Here is a 16,919-nt window from a genome sequence, read left to right as displayed (position 1 = left end):
TGTGGCGTCGTTGATCTCGCAAAATAAAAATAAAGAATAAAAAATAAGACTAGGATCCATTGTATGCTAATGGTGCTGCCGACACGTTTGCACCCGCTTATAGCTAGTGCTGTGTGAACTATAGGTGACGTCAGCGTCACAAGGTGGTTCGAGCGCTGCTGCGCACGCGTGTCTCCTGTGTTTCGTAAAATGTTAATGTCGCTTGGGCAGCCTGAGATACTCTCTTGACGGCCTGACCCCTAAACATAAGTAGCCAGCACGACAAGTCTTTCTTTCACTTAAGTCACGTGGTCAAGTAAAACTCTTGCTTGGGGTGGTTGGTTCATGCTTGAATGAGTAAAGGCAAGGCGCAAAATACCAGAACTGAAGAAGGACACAAACGACAGGACCGGTGCTGGTCCGGTCGTTTGTGTCCTTCTTCAGTCCTGGTCTTTTGCGCCTTGCCTTTACTCATTCAAATCACGTGGCTTTCTGCGTTTAATCCGTGTAACTGTGCCACGAACCCCGTGAAAGCGTTAGTCTTTAACAGCTGTCGCCATGAAATTTGTATCAGCGAAAACGTTTGAGATGGTCCAAAGCTCAAGGTGCAACCGGGTGTTTCAGCAAACTCTTTCGAAATTTTTTAAAGGTTGCCAGACTCGCCATGGTTGCTCACTGGCTATGGTGTTGGGCTGCTGAGCACAAGGTCGCAGGATCGAATCCCGGCCACGCGGCCGCATTTCGATGGGTGCGAAAACCCGTGTGCTTAGATTTAGGTGCACGTTAAAGAACCCCAGGTGGTCAAAATTTCCGGAGTCCTCCACTACGGCGTGCCTCATAATCAGAAAGTGGTTTTCGCACGTAAAACTCCATAATGTAAGGTTGCCAGTGGCAGAAAGCGCAGTTCTAGCTCATGAACTGGTCTATACTCGAAGAGGCGGACATTACTTGAAAAAAAAAATGAAATGCATAATCGAGTAACTAACAAAAATTCGCTAAATAAGTGTTTGACTGGTTACGTTATGGCCCCTATTGTAATTTTCAAATTATGGCCGAGGAGGTCGCAAGGTGGGCCCACTTGAAATGAACTCTTGGGATGACACCAGTTTCGAGATATTAATTCCCGAACTTCGCGCAGAAGTGCATTGGCGTTCCAGTTACTTCGTGAACGTCTATTTTATTAATTCAAGCACATAAGCAACTGGAACGCCAATGCATTTCACCGCGTAAGTCAGGAATTATCCTATCTAAACCGATGTCATCCTGAGAATTCGTTCCAAATGGATGGTGTTAGATATGGAGCTGGTTCCTGCGATTACTTCGAGTTCCCCAGACCACATCGGATTGCAGCACAGCTAATTGAGGAATGCAGAAGCAGGAAAGCGCATTCCAGAGAAGCGGCCGAGCAGACAAGTTTAAGGCAACGAGTTTACATGCCAACAAGTTCGTGCGCCGCCGGGATTAGCAGGTGGGCATCCGACAATGAAGCAGGTGCAGCCCTCCCCTTCTCTTTGTTCGAAGTGCATTGCCAGTCTGCGATGCAAGACCGCAGCAAGCCGCCAGGTGTGACACCACGACCTACCATTGGCTGAAAGTGGCGTCATCGGAGTGGACTCTCCCATTGGTCAAACATGACGTGACTTGCAGTGCTCGAAGGGTTTATAAGAAGCCTTCCAGAGAGACCTGAGCATTCTGGGACATTCCCTGATTCCCGGATTCACCTCTCTCGAACTTCTTGCCGCGGGCCGCAGCGTCCGAGTTGCTGCCGGCCCGTAATGTCTGTACGACTGATACTTGACTCTCACCTCCCTGTATATAATATGTAAATAAATCCCTCCCAAGTTGTGGTTTTCATCCCGAAGTCCCGTCCATAAACCCCTACATCTGGTTGGCAGCGGTAGGATCGCCTCCGAATGCATCAGCTGGTGGCAGCGCTACAGATCAACCTTCGTCCAGAGAGATCGTAAGGAACCGGGAAGAGCGAAGAAGAGAAAGCCTTCGTCGAAAGAGGTCCGAAGAGACTGGGAGTATCGAAGAAGGAGCGAGCCTTCGACCCAGGGAGTCCGGAAGGAACCGGGAACAGCGGACAAATGAACCGGATGGCAGGGTGCTGCAACCGTAAGTGAGCGCGTGGTTTTTTTTCCTTATGATTCGCCAGACTCAAAGGTTGTGTGTTCAATTTTGATAGTTCTGGGAATCGGGAGTTTGTTGCATTGTGTGTTTGCACAAATTAATTAAGGAAAACAGTTTTAACCACCTGTCGGGGCAGCTGCCATGGATCTTAGAAGGTTGACGAGGTTGGACTTGTTGTTGGTGTGCGACGATCTGGGAGTTGAGGCGGATGAACGGATGAAAACGCCAGCTATCATAAAGGCGATTAGCGATAGTGGCAATGATGAGAAAAGCATTGAGCTTGCTTGGGAGGTGATACAAGAGCCACGGGAGCGTGTGCGTCGTGTACGTTTGCGAGAGCGTCGTGAGCTTAGGAGTGAACGTCAGCGTGAAGAACGCGAGAATGAACGGAAGCATAAGCTTCAAGAACTTACTCTTAGGTGTGAGCGTCACGGACGTGAGAAGGAACGCGAACGGGAGCGAGAGGAAAAGTTTGAGAGAGAGAAGGCAGCACTGATCAAAGAAATACAGTATTGTGATCAGTTAATGGCACAGAGACAACGGCTGTCTGAGAATTCTGTAGGTAGTACAGAGCGAAAGAATGAGGCAGCATCGAGCGGATTTTCGCCAGAAGCCGACGAAAAGAGTAGTGCCTGTGAGATTAGCTGCAGAGTCATAAGTGAAGGGAAAGGGCTAGCCGCTAACGATGCCTTAGTGGCAACAGAGGCCGTTAAAGGCCGTAGTGAGAGCGACGAGGTGCTGTGCCAACAGATGACTGTGGAGACAGCTAGGCCTGCTGCGAACAAATTGGCACAGTTACCGCGTGTGTGCGTCGCTGGTAAGGTTAGCGAGGTTGCTAGCGAGGAAAAGGGTACTGTTGACGCGACAGACGCGAGCACCCATGTAGAGCCAGATCTGCGTGCAGAAGTGAAGTGCGAGCTGAGCGGTGCAGTTGAGGGTAATTCTCAGGATTGCGAGCTGCGTAGCTCAAGAGAATACAACTGCATTGTTCAGGGATCGGTGCGGCTCTCCGCCAGTCTAGATAGCCTAGATAGGGATGGTTCAGTTATTAATCATTCGGACTGTGCGCGTGAGACAGCGATCGATACCGACGGGCTGTGTGCCGATTCACAGCGTGAGCTGGGCAATGTAGTAGAGGGCAGTTCGCAAGAGTGCGAGTTGTCTTACTCGAGTAAAGCCTGCTGCATTGTGCCAGAGTCGGTTGAGCTGTCCGCCAGTCGAGGCAGAGAGAGAGTTGATTTAAATGTAAATCACTCAGACTGTGCGGGTAAGAGACCGATCCGGGCCGACGAAATGTGTACCGGCCAGCACGAGGCACGAGGCGACATGAAAGTGAGTGCGAAGAGAAAGCGCCGTAAAAAGAAGCGCGGTAAAGACCGAAAGACGGTAACTAATTTAGCGCCGCCAAAGATGGCGAGAACCCCAAATGGGCAGGGCGCGAGGAGAAGAAAGGTGCGGTCGTCACTGACGATGTTGACGCATCCTAAACGTTCGAGCCACAGGTCAAAGGGAGACCGCGAAGAATGTTCTGCACGGACGCGGACAAAGGGCACGAGGCAGTTAAGCTCCTCGTCGTTCCGTAGTTCTTTTCATAGCTCAGCGTGCAGTTCGAAGAAACGCAATGTGGTAGGACGAGACCAGGTGGGGAGTAGCGACGCGCTCAATCGAGTTCGTGTTGAAAGCGGGGCGCGGGGACGCAAATTGGCAGTAGACCGTAACGTCTTGGGGGAGCTGATAGTTAGTCAGCCCTTTTGTTGTCTCTCGGCAGCCAGAGTAGCTTTCAAGCTTCGCCCACCGCGGGTTCGACTCAAAGTATGAGTCAGACGTAAGCGTTTGGAAAGGGAGGCCAGGAGCGCTTCCGTAGAAATGAAGTGTTGTTTTTTATTTTTGAGCATCGGAAAATTTCGCGATTTGAGACTAGAGTTTCTTTCAATATGTAAGGTTTGAGCTTTGTTTATGTTTTGGTTTGAGAAAGCTCCGAGATTTGAAAGATGCGTTTTATGTAAACATGTAGTCTCGCGAGATGTTCATTAATAAGTAGATAGGCTTTTTTTTGTGTGTGTGAGTAACCTGAAGGTCAAGGTTATCGTCGAAAGGCCTATGGTAAAGCGCGTGTGTTATTTAACCTTCTTTCTTTTTATGTGTTTTTGAATTTTCTAAGGTTAAGCGCGTAGATTTTCAGTGAGTGCATGATTTGCACGGAGAAGCGTTCTTAGTTCCATTAGCGCGTGTCCTGTGTGGACGGAAGGAAGCAGACTTTATGACTGGGTTGCTGGTGTGTGTTGAGGGCAGCCGTATTCTGACTTCTCTGATAAGTATGCGTGGAACGAGTTATTAAGAGACGCATCATTTTAAGGGTTCTGCGGAGTGTGTAAGTCCCGCAAGTTTAATTGTTCGTTTATGTCACGTGTCCTAGATGGACTAAAGGAAGAAACGTGAGTAAGCGTAATGAAGAGTATGCCTACAACGCAAGTACGCGTTCTGTTTAGTGACCACAAGGCTAGTGCGCTTGTGATTACGTACTTGTGAGGTTGACCAGATTATTCAGTGGCGCCAATACGTGCGATAAGTACGCCACTGCGATAGATTGAAAACATGCTGTTCGTGTAGTTAGGCCACTTATGTTATGTTCGGCTGTTTTCATTTGTTGTTTGCATCATCAACGACCCTTTTGTTTTGCAACAACAATAGTGCTCTGGTCTTGTCGGCATTCGGGGAGAAATGGATAGCGGTTTGGAAGGGTGGTTGGAACTGTTTTGTCAAAATTGGGGAACTAAAAGATCAGGGTTGATTTTGACTCAGTAATAGCCTGGCGAGTCAGGGGTGAAGAGCCTGCGCTTACGCGTGGTGCAGCGCTGTGTTGTTTGGTTTGTTTGACGTATGTTCTCCAGGGCCCAGGATCCCGAGGGTTGTCAAACGAGGCTCGACCCCAGTACCCTGCAGCTTCTTTCAGCGTTCCTCATGGCCAGCGAATTGAGTTCACCGGCCATTCAGAACAACCGGGGCGAGGACGAGCTGTTAGATATGGAGCTGGTTCCTGCGATTACTTCGAGTTCCCCAGACCACATCGGATTGCAGCACAGCTAATTGAGGAATGCAGAAGCAGGAAAGCGCATTCCAGAGAAGCGGCCGAGCAGACAAGTTTAAGGCAACGAGTTTACATGCCAACAAGTTCGTGCGCCGCCGGGATTAGCAGGTGGGCATCCGACAATGAAGCAGGTGCAGCCCTCCCCTTCTCTTTGTTCGAAGTGCATTGCCAGTCTGCGATGCAAGACCGCAGCAAGCCGCCAGGTGTGACACCACGACACGGGCGCCTACCATTGGCTGAAAGTGGCGTCATCGGAGTGGACTCTCCCATTGGTCAAACATGACGTGACTTGCAGTGCTCGAAGGGTTTATAAGAAGCCTTCCAGAGAGACCTGAGCATTCTGGGACATTCCCTGATTCCCTGATTCACCTCTCTCGAACTTCTTGCCGCGGGCCGCAGCGTCCGAGTTGCTGCCGGCTCGTAATGACTGTACTACTGTTACTTATCGCTCACCTCCTTGTATATAATGTAGAATAAAATCCCTCCCAAGTTTTGGGTCCTCATCCCGGAGTCCGTAGTTCAACCCCTACAATGGGCCTTGTGAACTACTCGGTTAGAATTTATAGATTGCAATATGGGTCATAGAAGAATTAGTTAGAAAGTTAATTAGTAAGTGTTTGCTAATTAGTCGATTATGCATTTCAGCTTTTGTGCAACTAGTGTCCGCAGCTTCGAGCACGTAGAACCACCTCATGAACTAGAATCGTGGTATCTGCCACAGGCTACCTTTAAGAATTGTGAAAGTATTCGCTGAAATGCTCTGTTCCGACCGTTCAATTACGAATATCAGCCAAGCTCGTTGACGTCTTTGAAGCAAATATCTCGGAATGCCGGAGCAAAGCATCACGTGTAACCGAGTCTCGCAATGCGAACGAAACACGCCACTGCAGCTGAAGCAAGCTCAATTATGGCGGATGCTAACGCAATCGCAGCGAGCCGCGCGAGCCATGGTATTGCAACGACAAGTGCACACGCACGTATCTGACGTCATCATCCGAGATTAATTTTACAGCGGTAAAGTCCATATGCCTCGGCTGTTTACGTTTGCGCCGTGAGCACTGGTTCGAAGGATACATGGCGTGCGACGCAGCCATTAACGGACGGTGAAAACGGAGCTTATCCTCAACTTGCACTTTATTTGCATTAGGACGGCAGAGCAAGCCACTCACGCAACACAGAGGAGGACAAGAAACGTGCTGCTGAGCTTCCAACTATAATATTTATCGCAAGCAATAAAAGTAAATTCGGCAGAGGCAATTAAGGCTGCTTACGTGTGGGAATGCGAAAGCATTGTTGTTGCTTTGGCCGAATGTTTTCGCTTAGGTATTCATTCGAATGTCGTCGTGCACGCTGTAAACTTGCACGGTGTTCTTTTTGAGGCGTGTTGGTGGTGGGACACCTGTTTATACACTCATGAAGTTGGCGTCAAGAGCGTTGTTGTTGTTTCCTGTCACGTATGTGGCTCCTACCCGCTATGGGGGAATGGCCAAGGTATGGATACGCGGAGCCATAAAGTTTCTCACAATAACACCTAGAGGGAAATCTGGCCCCACCGTCTATGGGAGTTTCTTAAGGGGGCACCGTGCCGTCATGGGAATGACGGTATATGTGTCTGCGAGGCTCGTGTTGGCTGGTGTTGTAAAAGGCTTCGTCTAAAACGTGGATATGGCTACACAAATAAGGCGTTCTCAAAGTAATATCTTCATAAAATGTTTCTATTCACGCGTATTACATCTTTACTCACCTGCAATGCATGACCAAGCGAAGAAAAGCAAGAACAGACGACAAACAGTTTCAAAGCGAGAGCGAACCTGGTCGTCTGTCTTCCAACATTAGCGGCCTGCTGACTTTTTACGTAACGTATAGTCGTACACGCAATAACAAGTTCTCATAGTTAAACAAAACATGTTTTTGCGTAATAATAAAGCAAAAACAGCTTTTCACATGCTGTTGTAGTAGAAAACGACTCGTTGTGACGGACGGAACGGTGCTTGCCATAGAGTTTCTCACTACATTACCTAGAGGGAAATCTGGCGCTGCTGCGCTGTGGTATGCATGGGAATGCCGGTATATTGTGGATTCGGATTGGCATCGTTCTCGTAGACACAGGACACCTTGAAGACGCGCTTGGCAAGTACCATTCCGTCTGTCACAATGGTTCATTTTCTACTAGAACAGCACGTGAAAAGCTTTTTTAGCTTTATTATTACGCAAAAACATGTTTTGTTTAACTATGAGAACTTGTTATTGGGTGTACGACTACACGTTACGTAAAAGGTATCAGCGGGCCGTTAAAGTTGGAGGACAGACGACAAGGTTCGCGCTCGCTTTGAAACAGTTGGTCGTCTGTTCTTGCTTTTCTTCGCTTGGTCATGCATAGTGGGTGAGTAAAGATGTAATATGCGTGAATGGAAACATTTTATGAAGATTTTACTTTGAGAACGCGTTAGTTGCGTAGCCATATCCACGTTTTAGACGAAGCCTCTTACAACACCAGCCAACACGAGCCTCGCAGACACATATACTATAGTGCCTGGAATATACTGGCTAGTGTGCCGTCCACCCGCTCTTTTCAATGGAGGAGCGTGGCGCCGCCTGCAATGAATGCCGACGGTGGCCGGCAGAGGTCGCTGCCACACGGGTGGGTGCAGACTGCGCGTGTCGTCTGCTTCGCACATCAGTTTCGAAGCAGTTGCGTCGGTTTTCATGTTTGCGTTCTCAGTGTTATTACAGTGTTGCGTGTTTGTTCTTGGTGTTATCAAAAAGTGAGTGCTTCGCTGCTGTGTTTGTGTGCCTGTCATTACAAGAACTACATGCCGGCGGTGAAAAAATGCCGAAGCCAAAGAGACAGTGCAAGGAGAGGACCTGCTTTGTGCCGTTGTGTAAAAGCGGTTACCGCTCGAACACAGAGCGTGTATCCCTGTTCACTGCACCATCTGATGTGAAGCGGCTAGCAGAATGGGCAAGAATGATAAAGAGAACAGACAGAAGACTTACATCAACTGCTGTGGTTTGCGAAAAACATTTCGAAAGCAGTTTAATCGAGCGCGCATTCTCTGTTACCGTGAACGGCGTCGTCCACGAGATTCCTCGCGACAAACCGCGCCTGAAACCCGACGCCGTACCCACGATATTTCCTGAGTATCCTAAGCACCTTGTGCCTAAAGTACCAGTAAAAAGAAAAACAAGAAATCTGTGCGAGCAAGATCTAAAGCTTCCATCAAAGCGGCGCAAGCGCAGTGAGTCAGCTGCCTCTGAGCGGTGCTCAGCCATTGAGGGAGCGCAAACAGAGAGTCTCGAAGGTGTCCACCAGAATGCTGATGTACCTGAAGAGTGCATCCCACGCAGTAGCTTTGAAGCAGCAAGCGCGCAAAATGATGGAGCTCAGTGCCTGCAAAACACTACTGAAAGTCGCCATCCGTTCAGCGACCTCTCTATTCCTGTCGCGTGGATGAAAGTGCCATCTCTGCCAGCAGAATCAGTAGCTTACGCTTATTGTGAAGCCGAAATAAATAACTTCGCCACCCTTTTCATTGAGAAAATGGTATTGTTCGAAAAGCCTTTGCCTGAGCGACAGTCAGTAGTAGCCACGGTTTACTTGAGAGGGAGAGAGAAATCAAAACAAGTCCTCACAACTCGTGATGAGGCCGAATCCCTGATCAAGAACGTTTCCTTGACAGTTCTTTGTGTTGGATGCGGCTTAAAGCCTGCTTCAAAGAAGCACACTTCCTACAGAGACATGTATTTTGCGGAAAAATGCTTGTTATCTACGAAGTCTGAAGGGGAGTCCTGCGTTTTCTGCAAGTACCAAAGAGTTCTAGCTCAAAACCAAGCCTGCAGGAGAAAGAAAAGGGAAAAGGCAAGCGCAGGGAAGCATGGCGAAAAGAAACACTGTAAGAACATTTCTCGAAATTTGTCGAGAACCAAGAAACGACTCGCAACTGCAAAAGAACAGGTGGCACACATGAAAGAGCAAAATGAGGCTGTTAGCGAAGAGGCATTTGAAAATAAAATTAAATCTCTTCCTCACAAACAGCAACTCGCTGTCAAGAACTGCTTCCTCGCTGCAAGACGGAAGTCACATAAAGGCATGCGATACAATGATGAGTGGATCGTAGAATGCATGATGATGAAGATGCGAAGCCCGAAGTTGTACGAACATCTCCGCAGAGAAACCATTATGGTACTGCCTGGGAGAACTTGCCTGCAAAGGTATCTGCAACGCTTCAAGGGTGGCTTTGGCCTCAGTGCCAATATTTTCAATGCTTTGACTGAAAAGACGAAGGCCATGGATGTTTACAGTCGACACGGTGGCCTCGTCATCGATGAGATCAAGCTTTCAGAGCACCTAAATGTAAAATCAGCAGGTGAGTAAAGCTTCATTACATATTCTTCGAAACTCCTGCGTGCATGAAGAAAATGGAGTGTTCTGCTAATCGCTATGATTTTCCTCAAACGAAATGGATTACGATCGAACGCCCATGTGCTTAAGGTGCTCTGCAATGTGTTGCTTTTTATTGCGATATTAATTATATGAACACGTACTCCAGGTAAATTTTCGCCACCGCCGTAATGTTCTGTGTAAAGTTAAAGTGCGGTAAGATCCATTCACACCCCGAGCGCCGTATGGTGTGCGTGCAACGGTGCGCCAAAAATTATGATGGTTGGATGCACACCATCTTCCCGTGCGCTCTATGTTGGAGCTGACATTCAAGCGCTCCTCTAGCCCGGCTGTGGCTGCGCATGGCTGTTCGCGCACCGCACCTTTGCGACGGGTGCATAGCCTAATTAGAGCGAGCCGAGATGGTTTGTGGCTACATAAACGCTCTCTGTTCGCCTTGAGTTGGAGGTCGTGTAACCTCAAATTCTGGAACGGCGGTGAAGCGAGAGGCATTTCCTCCCCGCTGCATGTGCTCTCCACCAGAGTTCCTCTTCATCGAGTGCTGTCCGTCAAGAAGTACCGGTGCGCACGCGACACCGTACTTGTAAATTGAATTAGCGAATTTTTACTGTAACCTATACGACTGATAAAACTGCGAACCTTAATGCTTCGCGTAGGTTAATGCTTTGCCATCGCTATTAATTCCGCGCCTTTCATGTGAAACTGACATGTTTACGTTGTTTCACTAACGACTGATATGTTCCAACCTTTCTTGAGATGTCAAAGTAAAACTGGATGTTCCTCCTGTGCTTCTTTTTTACAATGAAGGCCACATTGAAGGATTTGTCGACCTCGGGGATCATACACCTGCTGACCAGAAGAATGTGCTGGCAGACCATGGCATGGTAGTGCTGTTTCAGCCATTTACTGGTTAGCTGATTTCTTTTTCTTTTTTGCTTCGCAACCGAATAATATGTAAGGCGTATGCTCTCAGAAAATACTTATACCTTTATGCAGGAAGCTGGACACAAATTCTTGGCGTTTTTGCCTCCAAGGGCAATGTGAAATCCGCGACACTGGCAAAAATCATTGTGGAAACAGCCATCCTTGCGGAAAAAGCTGGTCTCTTTGTGGACTGCATAACATGCGACGGCGCCAGCTGGAACAGGAGCATGTGGCGGCTGTTTGGAATAAACGGTGAGATATTTTATTTGAGTGCAATATGCTAAGTTGTTCTTGCAACGTTGTGCTAGTACTGCAGCACACGCTTTACGATTTTTTAACTTGTGAATAATTAATCGCCAACCGTGGTGGAGCAGTGGCTTTGTTGTAGAGCGCGCTGCAAAGCCCGAGGGTGCGGGATCAAGTAATTGCTGCAGCGGCCGCATTTCGACTGGGGTGAAATGCAAAAACGCCCATGTACCGCGCATTGGGTGGACGTTAAAGCACCCCAGGTGGTGAAAATTAATCCATAGTCCAGTCACCCACCACGGTGTGCCTTATAATGTTATTGTGGTTTTGGCATGTAAAACCACACAAATAATTTTTTTTTTGAAATTAGGTAATAACTGCTTCTCCTTGACATGTTTTCTTTCTTTATTTTTTTACAAGGTTCTGCAAGCCACGTTCGGAGCAGCACCAAGCACCCAGTCGATCCGAAGAGGCAGCTGTTCTTTGTGTCCGATTTTCCACACTTAATGAAAAACGTGAGAAATGGATTTGTTGCAAAAGGGTACCTGACACCAACTGGACATGTCCATAGTGGTATTGTTCAAGCAGCTTTCGAAGCAGACCGGGAAAGTGTTACACTGAAAGTGATGCCGAGCATTACAAATGCACACATTAAGCCCAACTGTTTCGAAAAAATGAAAGTGGACATCGCGTTTCAGCTCTTCAGCGATCAGGTCATCAAAGGGCTATTTGTGTACAGGGAGCGCATTGAGTCTTCCTATGGGACTGTGCAGCCGACTGTAGATTTTGTGAAAGAAATGAATCGCCTGATTCGTGTCATGACATCACGGACAAGCGGAAAGGCGCTCAAGCCTGGAAGTCCAAACATGCGCTTTTTGAAAGGGTTTCTTGAATATTTGCGAGAGTGGGAGCAGCACGCAAAACCGGCTGGTGGTGGTTTTCTTACAGAAAGCACAGCTTCTGGACTAAGGGTTACCATCACAAGTATCCTTAATCTGTTGTCCTACCTGTCATCTACCGTGGGCTTCAAATACCTTTTAACGTCCCGCTTAAGCCAAGACAAGCTAGAAAACCTTTTTGGAATAATTAGGCAATCATCAGGGTGCAACGACCATCCAACAGTTTCGCAATTTCTCGTGACTGTCAACTTACTGGCATTTTATAATCTAGCCAAACCACCCAGAGGAGGAAACTGCCCACCAGACGTGGTCAGAGCACTGCTGAATCCAAATGAGCTGTGTGCAACAACAGGCAGGAGCCTACTGGACAGGATAGACGGCCTTCTTGACCGCGGGAGTATCAATGAAGCTGAGGATGTCATTCAATCTCTTGCGTCCAGTGGTGAACATGAAGCTTACACAGAAAAAAGGAGCAATAGCGCTTTGATATACTATACTGCAGGTTATGTTGCACGAAAAATCATTGCCAAAAATTCTTGTCCCCAGTGTGCAGGATGCCTTTGTGTAAGTAAAGCAGAAGCTAGTGCCGACGCTGCTTCACATTTCGCAACCCATTTTGACAATGGAGGCCTTGTCTATCCTAGTCAGACCTTGTCAAAAGCTGTGAAGGCCATGGAAGATGCATTTACTGCGTTCTTCAGTAAAAACAAGTTGCATGTAGCGAGTCTAGCTGATTTTTCAAGTCAGCTGCAGACACTGGCCTTTCCACAACTTGGGTGCCCAGAGCACGAAAAAGCAACTTTGACCACAGTTGTAAAGTTCTATGTTCTTTTGAGGTTTCGTTTTTTTGCAAAAAGTATCAACAAAGAGAGGGAAGCGCAAAGAAAACGGCAGAAGCTCCTTAAACTGCGTCACTGCAACTAGATCTATCTTCATGGTTGTGTGCTTTGTCTCACCCAGGTAGCTCACAAAGTCTTGAAAACGTCGTATTAAGGGATTCAACGTCTGAAACGGATTTTTGACCAAAATCGACGCATCAAAGACGTTCCAAACAAGATAGCTTAAAAATGAGGGGTCAATACGTTTTGATAACGTTGGAAGCCAGGCAGCTTAAAAACGAGGGGTGAATACGTTTTGAAAACGACTCAAGGCGCCACGCCACGGCGCGTCAGCATCTTTAGCGGCTTCTACAATATTCAACAAACTATCAACGCGTTCCAACCTTGCGCAAGGTGGCGATACCGTCGTCAAATCATGTGACCAAGGTGGCCACGTGATTCGTGATGCCGGGCATAGTCGCGTAGTCATGGCGTCGTCGCGTCCCCGCACTCGCATTGCGCTGTGGTGTGTTTGCGGCTGTTCTGAATGTGCTGCCGCTGCCCTTTGCTATGTAAGTGTTGCAGTGTTTTGCTGTCAAGAAAACGATATTCTGTGATCAGTTTGGGTTGTGCGATATGTTTGTGTGGTTTTAATTTGGAAATCAGTAGTGTTTTCAATTGTTATGTGACCAAGGCGGCCACGTTATTCGTGAAGCAGGGCATAGTTGCGTTATCGCACTCGCATGGCACTGTGGTCTGTTTGCGACTGTTCTGAATGTGCTGCCGCTGCCCTTTGTCATGTAAGTGTTGCAGGGTTTTGCCTTAAAGAAAACGACGTTCTGTGCTTAGTTTGGGTTGTGTGATCTGTTTGTGTAGTTTAATTTGGAAATCAGTAGTGTTTTCAATTGGAGGGCGCGGAGTGGAGGGCACTAATCAGCTCTTCAAGTTCATGGTCATGTTATGTGAGGCGCCTTTTCACTGACGCTGTAATTAAGGCGTTAAGAGCAGCATAAGGACGAAAGTTAGAGGGACGAAATAGTGCCTGTGTGTCCCTAGCGTCGGGATCGGCCGCTATGCGTGATCCTAACAAGAAAGCATTTTGCAGAATGCGAAGAAAGGCGGCAAAATTTCTGTCTGTGCGCACCTTGCCGATCTCCGCAATAGAGCCGTCATCGTGGTATTTTAGTCTCCCGTTTAGCAAGAGTGCTGCAGACAGGGGAACTGGTTCAAACAGGCTTTTTTTTAATGATTCAGTACTAGTGCGGTATCCCTAAAGGTGAGGTCATGTGCTCACCCTATTTTCTTCCCTCGCGCTAAAGCGCACTGACAGAACTTTGCGTGCACCATACCGTGCTTTTATCGTTTGCGCTTCAGGTTCTCGATTGTGTTTTGGCCCCCTTTACCCACGTGATGGGTATTTCATGGTATTACCGGGTACCACACGTGTCCATATATTGTGTCCAATATATGAAACGGCCAAATTCGATTTTATTTGACGCCTAAAATGGTAGTAATGTATTGAGTCCCTTATAGCCTTGTGCTTGTTATCAATTTTACTATTTGGCGAATGGATGCAGCATGTGCGCTGCATAACTCGCTTGTGGATACTGCATACGTGAGTCGAGCATGCCCTTGGTATAAAATAACTTGTATGCTTTAGGTAGTACGATTGTTTGCAGTTTGGGACATGTGGTGGAATGTACGCTGTGCGCCGTTCGCGCTTTACGGCGGCCTGCCGAGTTCGTGCGGGTGCCATGTGTGCGCATGGAGTTCGCGAAGTGCTCTCGCAGTTTATATGTATATATATAAAGTATATATATATATATATATATATATATATATATATATATATATATATATATATATATATATATATATATATATATATATATATATATATATATATATATATATATACATGTGTTCTGTTCGCGCGCTTCGCACAACAGGGCATGTCGCAGTTCTTTGTCCTTGTGCAACACATTTTCCTAGCGTACGTCTGTGCATTATTTGATACCGGTTTCACACGGGGCTCTTTTAGCCGCTATCCAGTCCGTTGCAAATCGAATTTCTCGGTCGTGATTGGCTCCTCTGCGCAAGCTACGAGAGTGAGCCAGTCGCATCGATAATCTCGATCCGGATCGGGCTTGATCGCGATCGAGAGTGGTCGTGTGACACCGGTTTTACACATGCCTCCCACATAGGGAACACTTTAAGTTCAATGCTACTGAGTGAAGAGCAAGTGCATATATATGCCAGTGGTGGTATGTGGGCAAGTCTTTCTGGTGAAGCCAATACTTGTGCATTCAAAACATTTCAATTACCAGCGTAGTGCATCAATGTGTCTACTTCGACAAAATGGAGCACCAGTGCAGATATCTGAGCATACCTGTCCAGAGCAGCGTGTCTACATTGAAACCACTACCAGCATGTGCGGCAGTTCTATTTCCAGCAGCGGGACTGCACAATAATCAGTAGGGTGCTCTCGAGCTGATTATCTATTAAGCTCTGCCTGGACTGTGTGCCAAATATTTTTGGACGTGAAAGTGGGAGTGAATTGGTAAACATCAGTGGAACTGTGCCTGGACTTTGTGGCAAATGTTTTTGGATGTGAAAGTGTGAGTGAACTGGCAAAGAATTTGCTCTGGGCTACATGTGTTAAACGTTTTTCTCATTCAGAGTGCTTTTTTTTTTACTTTAGGAGACTGGAGATGTGCGCAAACTGTGACATGTCAATGTGCTAATTAATGTATTTGTTGGTTTGCAAATTATTCGTTGCAGCTTTGTTTTTGCCAGAGAGGTACAACTTTGCCTCTTGTAAAGGGCTTTTCAAATAAAACACTATTTATTATGACCATTGCTTCCTTTGTTACAAAATGCAGCTTCCAGTGCATTCCAGTTTATTTCCATGTTTATGTAAGTTTCTAATATGAGGCTTGCATATTCATTTCTCACGTTCTGGAGTGGCAATATGCAGCATTACTGTCTCATCGTTCGCTGTACTACAGTAGTGTTCACTTGTTACACTGAATCCCCCGTTTAAGTATTCTGTACTAATTTCACTTTATTGCTTTTTTGTTGCATGGTTATTTTTCTCGCCATTACCTTCTTTGATATATCCTAAAGGCAATATTTCCAATTTTGCATTGTTCCCATTTTTTTTATTTCTGTCACAGGATTGTTTTATGATGGCATGCGGTCGTATTTCTTTTTGTGCTCTTTTCAAGCTTCTAGCTGATTGATAACATTGCTTGGGGGCAGTTACCATCCGATCCATACTCTTGCATTTTTCAGTCTACTTCTTCCATTCGCTCCGATGTCACTTCTGCATAGCTCTAGTCCATCTAATAGCACGTGCACTATACTATGATAAATTAGACACTTTAGTACACTCCAGGTTTTTATGTTCATTTTTGTATGTGTACTTGGAATTTTGTTTATGTGCTAGTGAATGTTCACTTTCGAGTTCATTACGAATCCTTTCTGCGACTTTTGTCATTGTTGATGTACTTTTACTTCTACTTGCATTTCTCACACAGTTTGTTCGAACCTTGCATAAGCATTACATTTTAATAAAGTCTTTTTGCTTTGTCACAATGTTCTCATTTCATACACTCTTGGCATGAAGGGCTTGGTCTGGCCACCTGCCAAGACGTGGCCATTTGTTCTTTGCAGGATGTCGTTCGATGTCATTCCCATTGTGGTAGTAAGCATCGTAGCTTACTAAAGGCGGTATTAAGGATTTATTATTCCTAAAAGGCTCATTTTCGTGCGACTTGGTAGGGAATGCGCTGGCCATGCGGGGAACAGTGCTTGGCACTGCGCTTTGGCTCTTACAGTAAACACCGACGCTTCTGCTCATCTGGGGCGCGATTGGAGATCGTTGTTCGAAACGCCCGATCAGTTTGACCTCACGCGATTGGCCTAGGCCGTGCCAACGGGTGCGGCTGACGACGTCTGCGCGGCATAGGCCAGTCACGTGAGGCGAAACTAAACGCGTGTTTTGAACAACGATGTCTGACCGCGCCCGTCACCCGCGAAAATTAGCTTCAGATAATCGCAAACCTTTCAAGACCGCTTCTAGACCAGCTTTTTGATAACGTCCTAAAACGTTTAGAAATTGGTTACGAATAGTTTTGCCAAAGGGATTACTTGTGTCTTTCCCAATCCTATTTCTAGACCAGCTTTTCGAATACGTCTTGCAGACCTGTTCTAGATCGTCTAAAGAAAGTAATTAAGCCGGACATTAGCAGAGATATACGACGTTTTCCCGCCGAAGTTCTCTCATTCGTGTCTTCTTTAACCCGTTTTTATCGTCTTGGATAAACGCTACGAAAACGTTACGTATCTCTTTTGTGCTACCTGGGCATCTAGTGCAGTATTGTGCCCCCGTTTGACTGTTGTTCCACTTGAATAAAATCTTTGTTACG

At 46.8% G+C, this 16,919-nt stretch overlaps 1 protein-coding gene across 1 annotated transcript in view; it reads left to right on the top strand.

The window, feature by feature from the left end:
- LOC135903703 (natterin-4-like) overlaps positions 1–16,919 on the top strand; it is a 283,730-nt gene that overhangs the window by 94,386 nt on the left and 172,425 nt on the right. The gene's annotated exons all lie outside the window — the stretch shown is intronic.

The sequence above is a fragment of the Dermacentor albipictus genome, chromosome 9, assembly GCF_038994185.2.
Source record: "Dermacentor albipictus isolate Rhodes 1998 colony chromosome 9, USDA_Dalb.pri_finalv2, whole genome shotgun sequence".
NCBI classification, from domain to species: domain Eukaryota; kingdom Metazoa; phylum Arthropoda; class Arachnida; order Ixodida; family Ixodidae; genus Dermacentor; species Dermacentor albipictus.
The sequence above is the reverse complement of the archived record's forward strand: the minus strand, read 5'-3'. Positions and strand labels throughout refer to the sequence as shown.